The sequence below is a fragment of the Ascaphus truei genome, chromosome 8 (assembly GCF_040206685.1).
Source record: "Ascaphus truei isolate aAscTru1 chromosome 8, aAscTru1.hap1, whole genome shotgun sequence".
Taxonomy (NCBI): Eukaryota; Metazoa; Chordata; class Amphibia; order Anura; family Ascaphidae; genus Ascaphus; species Ascaphus truei.
In genome coordinates, this window is record NC_134490.1 from 32850557 (window position 1) to 32870849 (window position 20293).

Sequence of the window (20293 nt, forward strand, 5' to 3'; positions counted from 1 at the left end):
ATGCTGTCAGTTTTTCCATTAACATTACCTAGTTTAATCTTTTTCTCACCATTTGTACTGTGAGAGGAATCTGTTTGCCGCATAAAGCGGCAGGCTGTTATTATTATTATAATACCTATTATTAATATTATTATTATTGAAGTATTTAAACTTTATACTTATTACTTTATATGTTTTGTCAATTGGATGTAGCATTGGGCACCCCTGTCTTTTGTTTTATATATATATATTTTAAATAACTGCAGAGAGCGCAGGTGCAGGGGGAGAGAGCGCAGGGGCAGGGGGAGAGAGCGCAGGGGCAGGGGGAGAGAGCGCAGGGGCAGGGGGAGAGAGCGCAGGGGCAGGGGGAGAGAGCGCAGGGGCAGGAGGAGAGAGTGCAGGGGCAGGGGGAGAGAGCACAAGAGCACAAGGGCAGAGAGCGCAGGGGGAGAGAGTGCAGGGACAGGGGGAGAGAGCGCAGGGGGAGAGAGTGAAAGGACAGGGGAAGAGAGCCCAGGGGCTGGGGGAGAGAGCACAGGGGGAGAGAGAGCGCAGGTGGAGAGAGAGCAGGGACAGGGGCAGAAAGCACAGGAACAGGTGGAGAGAGCGCAGGGGCAGGGGGAGAGAGCGCAGGGGGAAAGAGCGCAGGGAGAGAGCACAGGGGGAGAATGCAGGGACAGGTGGAGAGAGTGCAGGGGCAGGGGAGAGACCATAAGGGGAGAGAGTGCAGGGACAGGTGGAGAGAGTGCAGGGGCAGGGGAGAGACCATAAGGGCAGAGAGCGCAGGGACAGTGGGAGAGAGCAGGGACAGGGGGAGAGGTTCTTTTTCTTAACACGTATACTGGATTTTTTTTAAGATGACGTATTGAAAAATACGTGGAAGACCCTTCGGGATTCCTTTCGGCGTGAGTTAAAAAAGAAGGTGCCACGTTCAAGGGACCCTGGACCAAGCAGTCAAGATACGTCACGCTGGCCCTATTTTTCCCAAATGCCGCTTTGAAGGTCCAGATGACTCCTGAGTCAACAACTTCTAACCTTGAAGAAGTCCCTATTGCCCCAAGTGACACTACCGTCTCAAGTGTTCTTCTTCCGGAAAGTGAGAGAGCTAGTTCTCCTGAACCAACACCGTGCAAAAAAGAAAAACAAAAAAATGCCTAGCGAAAAAGGAACAGATGTAAAGAAACAACTGCTGGCAATGGAAGAGCGAAAAGATGCCTTCTTGCCAAGTCACATGGCAGTGCTAGTGGCAAGAAATGAAGACGTAGATTTTCATAACAGTCTACTCCCACATACAAATCAATTAAAGCCAATGGAGAAGTTGCGTTTGCGACAAAAGATGACAGAATTTGTCATCGAAGCTGTCAATGAAAGCCCCAAAATTCTTCTGTTTAATTAGATATTAAAAAGCATATTTGGTGCGCTGTGGCACGGGTCTGTGGGGGAGACAGAGGGGCGGGATGAGCCCTCTCCTCCTTGCCCCACCCACCCCCTTCCCCTTTGAGGTTTCTCCCCTCTCCCCCCCCCCCACTCCCTCTCTCCCTCCCACGCTCCCCTTTCCTCTTTCTCTTTCTATCCTTATCTCCATCTATCCCCTTTCTCATGGATTAAATGGGTTTGAATAAGGAAAAGTCGAACCCCTAAGTTAAATTAAGGGAGTGAACTTGCATCTCAGCAATTTATATACACTGTAAAACCACATAGTTTATCTATAATCTGGGTTTCTGACTCTTTGTTTTGTAAAGGAAAAACCTGATGTTTGGCACTCCTATGTGAATTGATTTGACATATCATCGATGTCCATGTCTTGAAAAATAGAATAAAAAAGTTTGGAAATAAAGCACATTTGTTATTGTTCTTGTATAGTTCTAAATGTTAAAAAATTTTTTTATAATGTTCTTGCTGTTGGCGCTTTAAAAATATAAAATGATATAAATTAATTTGGTTACGTTTGAAAACTTGTGTGTGTCATATGTTATAAAGACAGACCATTATTGACATAAAAAGCAACATTACTAAAAAGTACATTGCCATAATGACATACATACATCAGTATATAAAGACATGACAATTATATCTTCAAATTCAATTTTTATTCAATCAAATAAAACACAGTTTGCATTGCTCTTTAAACCACATAACCAAAAAATAAAAGTTTATTAGTATACATCTTTACAATGTATCTTGCCAAGGTAAAGCACCTTCATTATTGAAATAATTTGTCAAACAAAAAGATGATAGATATCCAGTGTCAAGACATTTCTCTGCGTGTCCATCTGGCAGTGTTGACACATTCACATTTAGTGCCCTTGAGCAGATTTTTTTCACCTGCCAGAGGTGGTAATAGAGAAACAATTTTGAACCGCAGAGAAATGTTTTGGATGTACTCCTTGGGCTCGTTGTCTCCACTGAGGATGAATACATATTGGGAGCTCAAACATTTTTTTTTTTTTTTTTTTTCAACTTCAAAATTTTTATTGGGTTTCACATCAAAAACATTATGCCACATCCCATTGTAAACGATTTGAAACCCCCCGAGGTTTACCCTTTTCCTTCTCACTATCGGGGGTAAAGTCACTCAAGAGCAACGAGGGACTAACAACATACACTCACAAGACTAGACAAACCTGACTTACTGGACCAGAGACTAGACAACAGAGGAAAAAACACCAAAGGGGGGAAAAGGAGAGGAGGGGGGGGGGGAAGGGAATGGACTGCCACCCTTTTCTTTGGTTGTGGAAGATCTGCTGTCGGTCCGTAAGGCGTCCTTCTCCGTGGCTCCTGACGACTCCACCTCTTGGTTCCAATTCGAATAGTCGGGGGGGGGATCCTACCTGTCATGTGCCTATGTTATAGTATGTTCCGCTCCGTCACCAGAGAACGCTCAAACATTTTTTAATGTAGCTCCCAATCTGTGTTCATCCTCCAACATACGCTGTATATCTTTATTTGTGTTATTACAATGTGATCGGCTGAGGCTGTTCGCATGCTTCTCCTCTGGAGGGGTCTCTCTTGTTGAGGTCTCCTTCTTTAAGGTTTCATTATAACATCGATATTTTTGGTACTATTATTGATCGATATATGTATCATATATTAAGACTGTTCCATCTCAGATGTCTGTTTTTATTGCCATTTGCTAGTTATCTATACCTCCTCTGGTCCTGAATTTTTGCCTTTGGATTTGTATTTCTCTGCTTCTCCCATGTTTTCATTGTGTCCCTTATTATCTACAATACTCCTTATATGATCAATTGTTCTCTATTCATTCTTATTTAAGATAGAGATTTATTATGATATTTAATAATCTCATCAAGACGCCCTACTGATTTTTGATGCATCCGTTGATTATCCATGTATTACCTCCCTTAAGTTATACTGTATGTGTTTTAACTCTTCATTAAGTCGGTTCTTAATATGTTTATATAATTATTTGATGATATTTTTGATCTACATTACTCATCATTCATTATATTATTATATATATTTGGGTACATGTTCTTATCCCTTTTTGTTTTGTTTGATTTATTCAATTTAATTTATACTTATTCATTGTTTTAATTATTTTCTTTAGTTTATATGGTTTATTATTCACTTTATTCTTATGTTGTAATGTCTATTATCTAGTTACTCTATGCTGTGAGATTTACATATGCCCAGGGTTGGCCTATGCGGATCCGTCAATACGTTTGATTGATCTGCACTAGTCATTATCACTGTTCTGCTGTTTCTTCTCGCAGCATGCTGGTGAATGATATCTGTTTAAATTGACGATTTGCTGGGTTATTCGCGTTGTCATGGTAACCCGGCATCAAATTACACCGCGGGTCACGTGACATCGCGTTACCATGGCACCGTGACCTCATGTGACCCCACGCATCATTTGACGCCAGGGCCGGGCAGGGGGGTTGCGAGGCGCTGAGGAGAGCAGGCTCACCGGGAAAAAAGTTTGCGCACCCGTGGTATAGAGCACATCGATACCACAATAGGCAGGATAGCCCTATTGACTCCTGTTGTCTGAGAGCATATACAGCATAATGATATCGTTTGAAGCAGTAGAAAAGTCAATTATAAGGTTAGACACCCAGATCACTGCAAGTATAAATATACCACCTGATTTTGATAAAACCTTTGCGAAACAGAAAGCCATTTTAGATGCCCATATCAAGCCTGTTGGATCACATGACAGCAACTGACACCAGACAATATATTGACACCAGACTGACACCAGACACCATATTGACACCAGAACAATTTGTCAAGGTCACCAAGATGATTGGACGTAATGGTGATGTCTTCTCATGGAAATAGTGATGTCTTCTCACTGTGGCAAAATAAGAGGACAGAGAGACTTCCTTTAGTGCTGCACTAAGGAAACACCCCTAATCGGGCTTAAATTATACTTTATTTGAACGCAAATGATAAAAAATATAAGTGTTGGGAGTAGACGCAATATAGTATACCAAAATATAATAAAAACAATTAAAACAAAGGAGAGGGTAGGATGTTTAACTGGAACGCAAAAATAAAGTGGTGGGAATCGCCTATTAATTAAGTGATAATCATAGTCAAACTACAGTAGGGCCCCGCTTTACAATGCTCCGCTTTACGGCGCTCCGCTCATACAGCGTTTCCCAATGTATACCCATATTCATTAGGTCCGGCGCTTGTTCCGTTTTTTCGGCATGCAGTGCTCAGCAGCGGAGTATCCGGCTGCCACTAAGCAACAGTTTTAGCTCATGCGCAACTCCTTGTCAGATGCCATTTTTCAGCGAAACAGCTCTGCATCTCTGTTTTCAAAGGTACAATGCAATACAGTACAGTAGGGCCCCGCTTTACAGCGATTTACGCTTTACGGTGGCGGCATGGAAACCGCCGTATGAGCGGGGCCCTGCTGTATTGAATTGACTATAATCCAGGTGATTCTGCTTAAGTATGTTGCGTTTCTAAGCTGAGTAAGGGATCAGTGCGCAGCCTCATAGGCCCTTGTGAGTGTAATGAAATGAAACAATTATAGTTGCAATCAGTATATATGTTTCTAATATTGCTCTACTTTTGCAGCTGCAAGCGATAAACTGGCAGTAACTAGGGGTGTACCGAGTACACGGAATTACCCGGAAGTTAGCAGGCACATTTCCAGCTACCCGGACATTACCCGGACACGGCAACTGAGAAGTGGGCCCAGCGCCGGGTAATTCCCGGTGTCGGGTAATGTCAGGATAGCTGGAAATAATCTTATTACTTACCTTTCTGACGACATCTGGAACAGCAGCAGTGGTCCTGTGGCGGTGGCAGCATCGGAAGTGTCTTCAGCCGGCGGGGGAGCTGCAGGAATCACTTCCACAGCACCGGCGCAGGTAAACAGCGTCTGTGTGAGCCGCCGGGGGAACCACGTGGCCGGAGCAGGAGACGGAGCGTTCCTATTGGACAGACGGCTGTCAGTCATATATTGCAATGTTTTCATATATGATTATTATATCCTGGTTGTCAAAAAAGGTAAGTATGAGATGTCCAGTAATAGTTTTCTGATATTAATATTCAGCTTTGAGCTGGCACTTAATGCCAAAATCTAATAACTCTAGCAAATTTGCTGTTGTTTTCACAAAAATGGGGTGAATAAGAAACCCTTGTTTAAACCATGAGGGGCTAATGTGGATAAATGATATATCCATCGTGATTCTTTTTGTAGCAATTTTTTGTCCCAATCTCCCCCTCTTTTGTCAAAGGGTATGCTATCAATGCCTTGAAAGTGAAGGACATTCACATCCCCATTATGTTTATCTCTGACATGTCTTGATACAGGGGTGTCGAGACATTTCTGATTGTTCCAGGATACGCTGTCAAAATTGTCGACCTGGGAAACCAACTTATTGTATTCCGCATTTACAGGGAATGAGATAGACAAATCTTAGGGTCTTGTAGTTAATAAAGCTTTTAATAGGAAACTTTTTGTTGTTATTTCTACTTTCAAAGTTTTTGCTTGTTTTGATAAATCTACACGCCTAACAAACACTGCATTTAAATTGGCCTACTGTTTTTTGGGGGAGCCAGGTTGTAGCAGTTTGATTTATACTGCCTTGAAAGTGACTGTGAACCAAAGTATCCTTCAGGTTTCTAGATCTTCTAGGTACCATTGTTGAAACATTAGTCAAGACTTCACATAGGTCCTTATCCTCCAAACGGATATGCCAAAGTTTGGTATAGATTTTTTTAATCTCTTGCCATTGGGCATTATAAAGTAGGTAGCTATGAATCTCACTATATTCTTTGTTTCTGTGTCTCTCCGTTTGACCTGGAGGAGTGTTTCTCTATTGGCTTTAACTGCATTACTTTTGATATTTGTATGACTATACCCCCTTTCTTTGAATTTGTCTCTCATTATATCTATATAAATATAACTTATGGTTAACCGCTCACCAATTGATTATAGTAGAGACAGCCGGTGCAAAGGAATGGTACCGACAGAACAAACACACAAGAAGACACAAGTGGTCTCCCAAAGATCCCTTTTACACTGCACAACCAGGCTGATATATGAAATGGGGGTATAATACTCCCTGACTAATTGTCTGATAAGCTGTAGGGGGTACTGAAAGTAACCGCTCCAGCACTGTGGGCGGACAGTTACCATTAAAAGCCTGATATAGGCAAAACAATAAAGTTTTATTAATTACGAAAGACAACGACGCATACTCAAATTCCATAAAAATAATTAAAACACAAGGTATTAGGTAACACCAGAAGGGAGTGGAATAAATAATCCAATAATGGATAAATCAAATGAACCCTAATGGTGGTGACTTGAATCAGGGTGTGGGGTAGGGTAGGAGGTAACTACAAATAGCAGGGGGGACAAATGAATGTATATAACATATATATATCTAGGTAGGCTCTGAAACATCTACATGTGTGCCATAAAGATATATGTCCCCCTAAATGGAACATCCTCCCTGAATTGGTGGCAGGGTGTGTATTAAGGCAATTATATATAATGGCAGAATGCAATAGACACAGCATACAATAAATGGTAGTCTCACCGTCCAACTCCAAATAAAGTGTCCCAAATGCAAGTGTGGTAGCTTGAAATCTACTCACAGTACTCAATGCGCAGAGATATAGCCGCTGAATTGTCTGCCACTAAAATAAACACACACCCTCTCCCCCCAGTACACCGGAACAGTCTCACCCGTGACCTCCGACGTCAACGCGATGACATCATCCCGACGTACAGTTTGCGCTCGGGGGCTGGCGCTTTCTCAAGGTGGGAGGTGACATACTGAGTTGCGCTGTCACTCTATATACCCACAGAGCGGGGCGGTACTCAAGGTTTCACCTAATCAAACACCACATGGTTGAATGACAGCTAAAAGAACATTAATTCGTATAATGTATTCATGGGGGTAGAAAAAGGGGTGGTCACATGACCCTAAATGTGCCGTAGCTACACTGTGCTATATCCTATGTGTGGATAGAGTGTGGATAAAGTATGAGGGACCATATATTATATACACAAAGGACAGGTATCACGGGTTTGAATGAAAGCCATCCACAGTCTATGTGAGCATATGGAGTGTAGGAGTGAACTAACCTTCAGTGTCCGCCCCTTAGGTCAAAACGGACGTCTAGTAATTAGCTGTATACTTGGTTCCCTCTAAGATGTCAATAGGAGAAACATGGGTACATCCATATAATTGAAAATAGTGTTTTATAGAAAAGACGTATAGATGTAGCCCTCATTCAAACCCATGGGACTGAGTGTTTTGAGTGTATAAATCCATTTACACTCAGTCTGCAGCAGTACCCTGTCCCAATCACCCTTACGTTGGCCCCAAGGTATGTGTTGAATACCAATAAAGATTAGTTGATCACTATTGCCGTGATGTTCGTTGATTACACGTCGTGCCACTTGTGTGTCTGTGGCATTCCGTATAGATCCCAGATGTTCGAGGATTCTCTTTTTGAATTGTCTAAAGGTTTTCCCGACATACAGTTTGCCACAGACACAAACAATCAAGTAAATGACACCCTCAGTGACACAGTTTATAAAGTCATTGATTTTGAATGTCCGTTGTTGCATGGAGTTCATGAATTCGGTCTTTTTGGGTACATATCTACAGGCCCTACAGTGACCGCATGCATAAGAGCCCTTTGTTGCCTGTGATTTAACTTGATAGTGACTCCTTACTAAGATGTCCTTAAGGTTGCGGCTTCTCCTGCTCGTAAGTTTAGGCGTATTGGATAGGACCCCTTTCAGGTCCTCGTCATCAAGTAAAATGTGCCAATGTTTATTAAAGATCCGAAAGATTGAACTCTATTGGTCACTGAATGTTCCAATGAAACTAATCGGTTTGTAATCATTGGTGGGGTTAGTATGGGGTGTATCAGCCGAAAGTTGTGTCCTAGTTGTATCGATTGCTCTATTGTATGCTGTTTTGAGGTTACCCTTAGAGTGACCGCGTTCAATAAACCTTTGTGTCATGTCCTTAGCTTTTTCCTTAAATTCACTTAAAGTTGAACAATTTCGCCTTAGGCGAAGATATTGACCTGTGGGGATAGCCTTAATCACATGCTTGGGATGTTGGCTATCAGCTCTGAGTAGGCTATTCGTCGCAGTACTTTTCCTGAAGATCGTTGTCTCAAGTTTACCTTCAGTATCTTTCATTATGGTAATGTCAAGAAAGTCTATTCTTGATTCACTTGAGACACAGGTGAGTTTCAGATTATGTGAAATAACAAAAAACTGCGCTCATATATGAATAAAATAATAGGTGAAGTGATTCTAAAACAAAAAAGTGAATACGACCTTATAGGAATGAGGTTTGATGCAGCTGTTCAAATGGAAGGCTCGGCACTCCAGGCTAGTACAGAAAAAAGAAAAAGAACAGCGCAAACAAAGACCTCATAGTGTAGTATATTTAGAAAAGCCCGCCATCTAGCGCGACGCGACTCAGACACCGACAGACGCCATTTGATGACGTCAGACGCCACCGTGGACTTGTCCGGAAGTGGAGGAACTCCTCTGAAGCTGCAGTGATATTGCCAGGGACTGAGAGGGATCTCCAACAGAGAGCTGACCCACACGACCCTGTGCTCTTGCCATCAGAGGAAAGATTTGTCAAGCCCTGCACCGCCACTGTGATCTGCTGTCTACAGATGGGTAACATGTCCCAAACATGTCATGCTGTGTGATTATTTATTTTATGTACGTGCAATACTCACCCTTTAATTATAAATTGCTTTCCTAAATATACTACACTATGAGGTCTTTGTTTGCGCTGTTCTTTTTCTTTTTTCTGAGTTTCAGATTATGTAAGTTCGTGTTCAACACATCAACGAATTTATTCAGGAACGCCTACCCCACACCCTGATTCAAGTCACCACCATTAGGGTTAATTTGATTTATCCATTATTGGATTATTTATTCCACTCCCTTCTGGTGTTACCTAATACCTTTTGTTTTAACTCTTATTATATCTTCCTGTTTGTTGAAATCAGTGATGTTTGAACAGTTTCTTTGAATCCGGAGAAACTGTCTTGTTGGGATACCTTTGATTAGCGATGTCGGATGATGACTGTCCGCTCTAAGATAACTATTCGTAGCTGCTACTTTTGTATGTCCCATTATACTGATTATATTCCCTCGGATTCAATTATAGCCTTTAGATCCAGAAACACCATACTTTTCTCACGTACTTCATAAGTTAATTTTAAGTTGTGTTGCTTAGAGTTCAGGACTTCAACAAAGGCTTTAAAGCTTTCTTTACCCCCATTCCACAGTACCAGCACGTCATCAATGTAGCGAATCCATAAAATTACGTGATCAGAGAATTCTGTCATATTCTCACTCAATACAACAAAAGACAGGGGTGCCCAATGCTACGTCCAATTGACAAAACATATATGGTAATAAGTATAAAGTTTAAATACTTCAATAATAATAATAATAATTACTTGGTTAATTAGTTAAACCCTTTGGCTAAAGCGTCGTAAGCCTGCATACCAAAGTATAACCAAAAATGCAGGTCATACACTACACTGTGAACCCTTCCCTTTACCTCTGTATGAGGGGAAGCAACCATAGTAGATCCTGTCCTTTGCAGCAAAGTGAAAAGACCTCCCAAGTTAAAAAGGTGAGGAGGAGTGAGCTCTGGGGGGAGGTGCCACCTACCTCCATTACAACTGTTACCAGTCAGAAATTGATATTCTCACTGAATACAGTCTGTTTCTTCCACCACTCCAGGTACAGGTTTGCATAAATAGGGGCACATGTAGTCCCCATTGCAGTTCCCTGTACCTGGAGGTAGATTTTATTACTGAACAGAAAGTAATTGTGGGTAAGTACAAATGTCAAGAGCTCGCAAATGAACTAATTATGACATTGATGTGTACTCCTGGTTGAGAGAAAAGAGGTCACCGCATTTATGACAACTGAATGTTGAATGCTTGTATAAAGCGATTCAACATCAAGGCTACACAGAAGAGTGTTCTCATCGACTATTATCCCTTCTAGTTGTCTCAGGACGTCTTGAGTATCTCTCACGTATGATGGCAAGGATGTGACAAAATTTCTTAGAACTTTGTCAAGATATACGCTTGGTCCCTCTGTGAGGTTCCTATTCCCGAGATGATAGGTCGACCTGGTGGGTGTGTGGGGTTCTTATGGACCTTTGGAAAACTATAGAATGTTGCTATTTTAGGTGTAGTGTTTAGCATATATTTATATTCCTGTTTTGATAGTAACATACAGTATCTGTCAGACCCTGATCTTAGAGTATTTTGAGCTCTTTTAGAAAGATAATTGTTGGGTCCTGTTCCAGGATTCTGTAGCACTTTTTGTGAAATCTTTTGAGAGTTTTTGGATGTGCTTTTGGGTTCTCTGTATCTGATGACTCCAAATCAGTGGATGAGTCACTCTGAACGTGTGGTCCAGTGGTTTGTGTCTATTTCTTAGGGAATTTGTATATTTTACCCTCTTTGTAATCGTTAGTATCTCTAGAAAATGTTCTCTGTTTCCTATCCTTTATTTCGTGGGTAAACTTGTCAATGTTTACTTTAAGTTGTGACTCATAGTCCATAAATTTCTCACTTTTATTCCAAGTGCCCACTTCTGAAATTAATTTTTGTAAATCGTTGTAAACGGTTTCTAGATTTTCTTTCTCGTGCTTAACAATTAATTGCATTAGTTCTTTTGAGCACGCTGATAAAGTCTGTTCCCATGCTTTAAGGAACTCTTCATCCAGAATAGAATGGGAAGGGGCTAGATTTAGCCGTTAACCTCTTGGGATTAAATTCTGTTTAATGCATGTTTCCAGACTAATCACATCCCACCAAAGCCTTGATTGATGCTTATACGTGTAGCGAGCTCCCCAAATTGGAGGAGCACCGGGAGGTGTTCTCTACCGGAAAGATTGATGTGGGCTGCCGCAAGAACGCCCAGCATACAATCCGGCTGAATGATGGCACGTCATTCCGGGAGCGTTCCAGATGCATCGCTGCGAGAGATGTGGAGGACGTGAGGGACGTCCTGAAGGGGATAGAGACGGCGGGCATCATAACGGAATCCCGTAGCCCCTACGCCTCCCCGATCGTGGTGGTATGCAAGAAGAATGGGCCAGTCCGCCTGTGTGTAGATTACCGGACCCTGAACCATCGTACGGTCCCAGACCAGTATACTCTGCCATGGATAGAAGAGAACCTCAGCGCGCTGTCAGGAAGCCAGTGGTTCAGCGCGCTGGACCTGCGGTCTAGGTACTGCCAGGTACCTATGAGCTCCGAAGACCAGGAGAAGACTGCGTTTGTCTGTCTCCTCGGGTTCTACCAGTTCACCCGAATGCCCCAATGCATTTGCTGTGCCCCAGCGACATTCCAAAGGTTGATGGAGAAGACTATTGGAGACATGAACCCCCGGGAATGCCTGGTCTACCTGGACAAAATCATTGTGTTCGGTAAGACCCTAGAAGAGCACGAGGAACGCCTTCTGAAGGTACTAGACAGACTGGGTGTCACGAGAGAATAGCACATATATACAATAACTGGGCCAGATTGAACAAGATTAGGATATAGTAAACTGAATGAGTTTATTTCCTATGAGCAGAACAGACAATACATCAAGCAAATAACATTACAGAAATATTTACACTTACTGAGGTTGGACAAGGAGATATTCAGCTGAATAGCAGCTCCTTAGTTGTTATAGGTCACAACAAGCACGACAAAACGACAGCAACAAGCAACCAACACAGGAATAAGGGGGGCACGCAACTATATAGACGTAGACCCCCATTCCTACCATGGCAGTTCAGTTATTGGTGAAGACAAATCTTGACCCAATCACAGGTTGCCAGGTAACGCAAAAAGCTGGGTTTACCCAGCCCCTCATAATGCAACCCTCCCCTGTGGCTACTTGGCCAGCCCATTTATAAAAAAACTATGACATGATGCCTTCGTTGCCATCCTGTCTAGCAAAAATGCTAATTGGGCAGGGGTCTTTCATGTAGGGTGTCACTTTTGACAGGTGAAACGGTTATCACCTCGTTGTGAGACCTGGCTGCATATGCAATAAGGCTTTCAAGTGGCCTCCTTTGATTGTACAATTACATATCAAAGGGACCATTTGGTGAGCTTCCAAACTTATATCCAAAGTTATAGTAAAAACAGCGATAACATAACTATTTCTCCCATATTTTAAATCAGATTAACAATATCTATGCAACCTGTGTTCGTTGCATAGGAAAGCAAATCCAAATTTCAGCCTTGTAGCACAAACACATACAGAGATATGGTTCTATGGGGTTTACATTATGACAAATACACAGTTAACCCTCTCTCCATGTTAATACATAACGTAGCAATTAATTCTACTGAAGCAGGGGGATGCAGATCAACATATACACAATATGGTTAACCCTTTCCCTCCCGACATGATTTCTACACATGCAGAAATATAACACAGATTGCTGGGGGAATACATCTCAGACCTGGGGCAATTCTGCTGAAGCAGGGGGATGCAGATCAACATATACACAGATCCCATTAACCCCTCATACCCCGATCATGACAATGGGTATAAAAGGTCTGAAGTTGTCCCTGGACAAATGCCAGTTCTGCTGCACGTCAGTCACCTATGTGGGTCATACATATAGTGTCCACAGATGGGGTGGCTACCAACCCCGCTAAGGTCGAAACCATAGTGAACTGGCCCAGACCAGATAACGTGATGGAACTGAGGTCCTTCCTGGGATTCTGCGGATACTACCGCCGCTTCGTAGAAGGCTATTCCAGCAAAGCCAAGGCCCTCAACAATCTCCTGAAAATCTACTCAGAGGAACCTCGGCAGAAGGCCGCATCCCCACGGACACCCTTCGGAGACAAGTGGATGTCCGCCTCAAGAAAAGCCTCACGGAAGCACCCGTCTTGACTTATGCCGACCCGGAGCAGCCGTATATCCTACATGTGGATGCAAGCTTCAACGGGCTGGGAGCTGTACTGCATCAGAAGTACCCTGCTGGCCTCCACCCAGTGGCATATGTGAGCCGAAGCTTGACACCCAGCGAACAAAACTGCCCAGTCCACAAACTGGAGTTCCTATCACTCAAGTGGGTGGTAGTCGACAAGCTCCACGATTACTTATACAGAGTTTCCTTTGAGGTCCGAACAGACAACAACCCGCTGACCTATATTCTGACATCCGCCAAGCTGGATGCTACCGGCCACAGGTGGCTAACGGCCACCCTGAATTACAAGCCGGAGCCCTTAAACATCGGAGCCAATGCCCTGACCCGAAGACTCGGACTGAATACCACTCCAGACGACGGCCCATGGGAAGAAATCCCTGGACTCCCTGGGATTCGGGCAATGTGCTCAACAGCAGCAATAGTGGGGGATAAGGTGGCATTCTCTGAGCTAAGAGTAGCTGATTCACTGGGTTGTCAGTCCAAGGCACTCTCTGCCGCTTACTGCCATCCAAACAGCATGTCAGTCACCCAGGGTAACATACTAGAATGGAGAGACTTGAAGTACCAGATGCTCGGTGGCTAGAGCTATACGCCAGGCCATTCGACAGAAAAACCCCTTCTTGGTGAAGCACGCTCCTAGCAACACCATCGTGGTTATCATGAGGGAATGCGATAAGTTCCGCCTAGAACGTGGTCTCCTCTACAGTGTCGTCCCGTACCATAACTATCCCGAGACAACTGGCACTGCCCTGATGCTTGGAGTACCATGTTCTATGATCACTGCATGATGAGTATGGACATCTGGGCATAGTCAAGACCTTCGGCCTAGTGAGAAACCGGTTCTTCTGGCTCAAAATGAGGGAGTCAGTAGAAGGCCACTGTAGAAAGGGCCTGCAGTGTATCCAGAGGAAGACACTTCCCACATGTGCAGCCCCAATGGGCCACTTAAAGAGCTCTGGTCCTATAGACTTTCTTTGCATTGAAGCAGACTCAAAGGGCATCGGGAACATCCTGGTAGTGATCGAGAACTACACACTGGTACGCCCAAGCGTTCTCGACTAAAGACCAGAAAGCTCTCACAGTCTCCAAGGTACTGTGGGAGAAATATTTCATCCACTACGGATTGCTGAATCGGATGTACACCGATCAAGGGAGAGGCTTTGAGAGCAAGCTTATCAAGGAGCTTCTCAACTTGCTCAACATCCAGAAGTCTCGGACCACTCTATACCATCCAGAGGGAGACGCTCTGCTGGAGAGGTTCAACCGAACCCTGCTCGACATGCTTGGCACCCTAAAGGGCTCCCAGAAAACCGAGTGGAGCAAGCACGTTGAATCGCTAGTGCATGCCTACAACTACACATCCACAGGGTTCACACCGTACTACATGATGTTCGGGCGAGAGGCACGACTGCCTGTCGACATTCACTGATGGGGTACCCAACATGGCCGACTACAAATATGTGAGACGGCTCCAAGATAGTCTTCACAGCGCATACCAGCTGGTGGAGAAAGCCACCGCCAAACTGAATTAGGGCAATAAGCGACGATATAACCACAAAGTCCGCCATTGGGAACTTTGGAATGGAGACCCCATTCTCCTGCGAAATCTAGGAGTCCCTGGAAAACATAAGCTGCCGGACCGCTGGCGCGAAGCTCCCTTCGAGGTAGAGTCGCAGATGCTGGGCCTCACTGTCTACAGAATCCGAGAAACCGATGGCAGGGTAAAGGTCTGGCACTGAATCACTTACTGCCAATTCCTCAAGTGTGAGAAAGTTACCCCAAACCAGAAACGGCTAGACGACAGTAGTAACAGCCAGTGAGCCACAGGGGTCAGACGAGAACCCTGAGTCAGTGACTGAACTAAATAAGATCCTATGGAAGGAACTTCCGCTAGTTCAAATGGAGACTGGTGGACGCCTCCCGAATGAGCAATGGGTAATGGGCCCGTGCCTCATGTACCCACCCCAGTGGCTTCAACCAGCTGTCCACTTGATCCAAGAAGCTGAGCTTTGTTTCTCTAAGAGACATTGTAGAGACTGAGTTGCCCCTTAGAAACGGGCCAGGGCCTCAAGCCAAAGAGATTTTCTCAAGAGGAAAATGTGGAAGAAGAGACTCTCGGGAGTCAGTGAGATGCCCTCCCACTAGAGTGGCTTATGATTCAACAGGGGCACCCCACTATGAGTCTCTAAAAAATGCATTGTTATTATATATCTTTGTGATATGTTGTTCCCAAGCGGGGATGTTGGAGTCTCCACCAGGGGGAGGATGTAGCGAGCTCCCCGCTTACCTCCGCTGCAGGTGGGGGAGCTGCCGGCTTATCCGGGTGCTGCCGGAGAGGCCGGCAGACCCGGCATAGATGCGGGGAGGCTGCGGGCAGACTGGGAGAGCTCCGTGATGCAGGCGGCCATCTTTGATTCCCACGCATGCGCAGAGGGTGCGCGGCTTGCGGTCTGGGACCAGACCACAGGCATTCCTAAGAGACACTTAAAAGGGACACACTGCAACTGGTGCTCCCTCAGAGGTGGACGCCTTCTTGGAAGGACTGGATAGATCGCGATGTGGGATCACTCTGCGGTCCGACGGATCCACATTACAGTTTGGCCTGGACTGGTCTAAGACCAGGAAGGTATCTGCAAGTGCACCAATGGCCATACACAGGAGTAGTGCTACTCCTCACACACTTTGGGGTGGGCCTGTCTTGTGGACACCGGGTGGATAGGTGCCCAGGGCATCCTCATAACTTTGGGGGAACCTCACCGGGGTGTGGACAAGGTGGTGGGCTTACACTGTGGAGGTACTGTGTGGGTACGGCCTTGCATGGCCTTGTTATTATAGTGTTGTCCGTTTATATGTCAGAAAATATGTTGTTATATACTCTGTGAGTTTACCGACTATTGGTTCTTGTGAGGGGTAATCCTACTACGTTAGGATCTCTCTCAGGTGGAGGCGCTCTGTACCAACGAACGTGACCACCCCAGGCTCCCAGCGGCGGAGGATCAGGCCTCCTGTTAGTCACGCAGGTAACAACAGCATGGGCAGTTTCCCTTAGCTACGTGGGAAACGGGCTACATACGTTTTATCTAGTTGGCGGAAATAGTCTTTGATATCAGGAAGGTCTACTGTTTCAGTTTGATCATAATTTAAACTGAAGACATTCTTTGATTCACTAAGCCACGAGTTAACGTTAATTTCTTTGGACATGAAACCTGTCCTAGTGTGACATTAAGCGTGTGCTAGGGTACACAGGAAAAGGTGTTAACCTGATAAACTTACCTGTGCAATAGAGTTTCCTCCTAGGGGGTGGGTGTGTACCCTGCTCAAACGCCAAGGAGGATGTAATTTGAGTTAGGTGCAGTTTATAGAAACTGCAAACCCTTGAATAGCTAAGAGGTGGTGTTAGCAGGAAGTAAGTATTATAAGAGGACAGAGAGACTTCCTTTAGTGCTGCACTAAGAAAACACCCCCAATCGGGCTTAAAATATACTTTATTTGAACGTAAATGATAAAAAAATATAAGTGACGCAATATAGTAGACCAAAATATAACAAAAACAATTAAAACAAAGGAGATGCTAGGATGATTAATTACAACGTAAAAATAATGTCATGGGAATCACCTATTAATTAAGTGATAATCATAGTCATAATATTGAATTGACTATAATCCAGGTGATTCTGCTAGTAAGGGATCAGTGCGCAGCCTCGTTAGCACTTGTGTGTGTATTTAAATGAAACAATTATAGTTGCAATCAGTATATATGTTTCTAATATTGCTCTACTGTTGCAGCTGCAAGCGATAAACTGGCAGTAACCTTGCGTGTGGTATCTAGTTTATAAAGTACTAGCTGATATTCCCGGCGTAGCCCGGGATGTAAATGCGTAATAGGTAGTATTATTTATAAATCGTGGAACAATAGGTTGAGTATTTGTTGGAAAGGTTGGATAATAATGTTGAAAAGAAAGATGGAAGAAAATGTAATACGATGTTGTATAAAAATGGTTTATTGTAAACACACCACAGTACAATGTATATTTTGGTGACATAAGTGATGTAAAAATGTGAGGCGTGTGTCCTGCTAGGGTGTGAGCGTGTGTGAGGCGGCAGGTGGGTGTTCAGTATGGGTGGCGCGTGGGTAGTGAGTGCTGGCTGTGGGTCGGGGTCCTGCTAGGGTGTGAGGCGAGTGCGGGCGACAGCTGGTCAGTGATGTTGTTGCGTAGGGGCAGGAGGCGGCAGGTGTGTGTCCAGTGTGGCGGGTGTCTGTTCAGTGCATGCGGCGACTGTGTGGTGCAGGGCTGTGAGCGGTGGGCGGGTGAAAGGCAGAAGGGCGGGTGTGCGAAAGGCAGAGGCGGGAGGGTGGCCGAAAGGCGTTGAAGGAGGGGAGGTGAAGGGGGGGTGAGGGTATGTGAAGGGGGGGGTGAGGGTAGGTGAAGGGGGGGGGCAGAGGGGAGGTGAGGGGGGTGGTGAGGGGAGGTGGAGGGGAGGTGAGGGGGGGTGGTGAGGGGAGGTGAAGGGGGGGTGGTGAGGGGGGGTGGAGGGGAGGTGAAGGGGGGGCTGAGGGGAGGTGAAGGGGGGCGGAGAGGGGCGGAGGGGAGGGGGGGCAGAGGGGAGGTGAAGGGGGCGGAGGGGAGGGGAAGGGGGGGCGGAGGGGGCGGAGTGGGGCAGAGGGGAGGTGAAGGGGGGGCAGAGGGGAGGTGAAGGGGGGGCAGAGGGGAGGTGATGGGGGGCGGAGGGGAGATGAAGGGGGGGCGGAGGGGAGGGGAAGGGGGGGCAGAGGGGAAGTGAAGGGGGGGCGGAGGGGAGGTGAAGGGGGGGCAGAAGGGAGGAGAAGGGGGGCGGAGGGGAGGGGAAGGGGGGGCAGAGGGGGCGGAGTGGGGCAGAGGGGAGGTGAAGGGGGGGCAGAGGGGAGGTGAAGGGGGGGCAGAGGGGAGGTGATGGGGGGCGGAAGGGAGGTGAAGGGGGGGCGGAGGGGAGGTGAAGGGGGGTGCAGAGGGGAGGTGAAGGGGGGGCAGAGGGGGGGGGGAGGGGAGGTGAAGGGGGGGTGGAGGAAGGGAAGGGGGGAGGTGGAGGAAGGGAAGGGGGGAGGTGGAGGAAGGGAAGGGGGGAGGTGGAGGAAGGGAAGGGGGGAGGTGGAGGAGGGGAAGGGGGGAGGTGGAGGAGGGGAAGGGGGGAGGTGGGAGGAGGGTAAGGGGGGAGGTGGGAGGAGAGGAAGGGGGGAAGGAGGGAGGAGGGGAAGGGGGAGGAGGGGAGGTGGGAAGAGGGGAAGGGGGAGGTGGGAGGAGGGGAAGGGGGAGGAGGGGAGGTGGGAAGAGGGGAAGGGGGAGGTGGGAGGAGGGGAAGGGGGGAGGGGGGAGGTGGGAGGAGGGGAAGGGGGGAGGCGGGAGGTGGGAGGAGGGGAAGGGGGGAGGAGGGGGTGAGGGGAGAAGGGGGTGGTGGGAGGTGGTGGAGGTGGGAGGAGGGGAAGGGGGGAGGTGGGAGGAGGGGAAGGGGGGAGGTGGGAGAAGGGGAAGGGGGGAGGTGAAGGGGGGCGGAGGGGAGGTGAAGGGGGGCAGAGGGGAGGTGAAGGGGGGGCGGAGGGGAGGTGAAGGGGGGACGGAGGGGAGGTGAAGGGGGGGCGGAGGGGAGGTGAAGGGGGGGGGCGGAGGGGAGGTGAAGGAAGGGAAGGGGGGAGGTGGAGGAAGGGAAGGGGGAGGTGGAGGAGTGGAAGGGGGGAGGTGGAGGAGGGGAAGGGAGGAGGTGGAGGAGGGGAAGGGGGGAGGTGGGGAAGAGGGGAAGGGGGGAGGTGGGAGGAGGGGAAGGGGGAGGGGGGAGGTGGAAGGAGGGGAAGGGGGGAGGAGGGGGTGGGGGGAGAAGGGGAGGTGAAGGGGTGGTGAAGGGCGGGTGAAAGGGGGGTGAAGAGGGGGCGAGGGAAGGTGAAGGGGGAGAGGTGAAGGGGGGGAGATGAAGGGGGGGTGACGGGAGGTGGAGGAGGGGGGTGATGGGAGGTGAAGGGGAGGGTGACGGGAGGTGAAGGGGGGGTGACGGGAGGTGAAGGGGGGGTGACGGGAGGTGAAGGGGGGGTAATGGGAGGTGAAGGGGGGAGGGGAAGTGGAGGGGGGAGGTGAAGGGTGGGAGGTGAAGGGTGGGAGGTGAAGGGGGAGGGGGGAGGGGGGAAGAAGGGAAGTGGGGGGGGGGGTGGGGGGGAAGTGGGGGGGGCAGGAGGTGAGGGGGGGAGGTAAGTGACAATTAATGTATCATGTTGCCGCTTGCTCCCCCTTCCCCCAGTGTCTGCCGGTCGTCTCCCCCCCCCCCCCGAAACCTTCAATCTGTTGTGGATGTCTGCAGACAGGGGCGCGTGCATGCGTCGGACGCTCCCTCACCCGTCCGCCTGCTCGCTCTCTCATCCGTCCGCCCGCTCCCACATGGATCTGAGGCGGGAGGCAGCATGTTGTGGCCGCTCCCCCGGCCGGCTGTCCGCTCCCTCGCTTTGTCCCGGGTGCTCGCTCCCGTGCGGCCGCTCCCGCGCTGACTGTAGCGGCCGGGGTGTGAGCTTGGAGGCAATGCGGGAAGGGAGGGCAGAGACACAGGGGTTTGAGGCAGTGTGTGTGTGTGTGTTGGACCTTTGTCCCGTCACTCCGCCCCAGGCCAATGAGAGGTGTGCGGGGGCGGGCAGGCCAAGGGAGCCATCTCATTGGCCTGAGGCGGAGTGATGGGCCAAAGGTCCAATGTGATGGCCCCTAGGGAAGGACAGACAGGCAAACACACATACGACGGTTTGAGAAATATATAGATAGATTGAAACTTCTAACCTGAAGTACTGCAATATTATATGAAACTGGGGCAAGTATATCCAGATATATAGGTTCTTCATAGATCAACTGGATATTGCC

General features: G+C 47.3%; 1 long non-coding RNA gene across 1 annotated transcript in view; it reads left to right on the top strand.

Moving 5' to 3' along the window:
• The window catches only part of LOC142501386 (uncharacterized), a 35175-nt gene extending 33409 nt beyond the window's left edge, over window positions 1-1766 (top strand). The window contains exon 3 of the long non-coding RNA XR_012803486.1: window positions 837-1766. This is a non-coding gene — a long non-coding RNA (uncharacterized LOC142501386). The remainder of the gene's footprint in view (window positions 1-836) is intronic.
• The last annotated feature ends 18527 nt before the right edge of the window (window positions 1767-20293 follow it).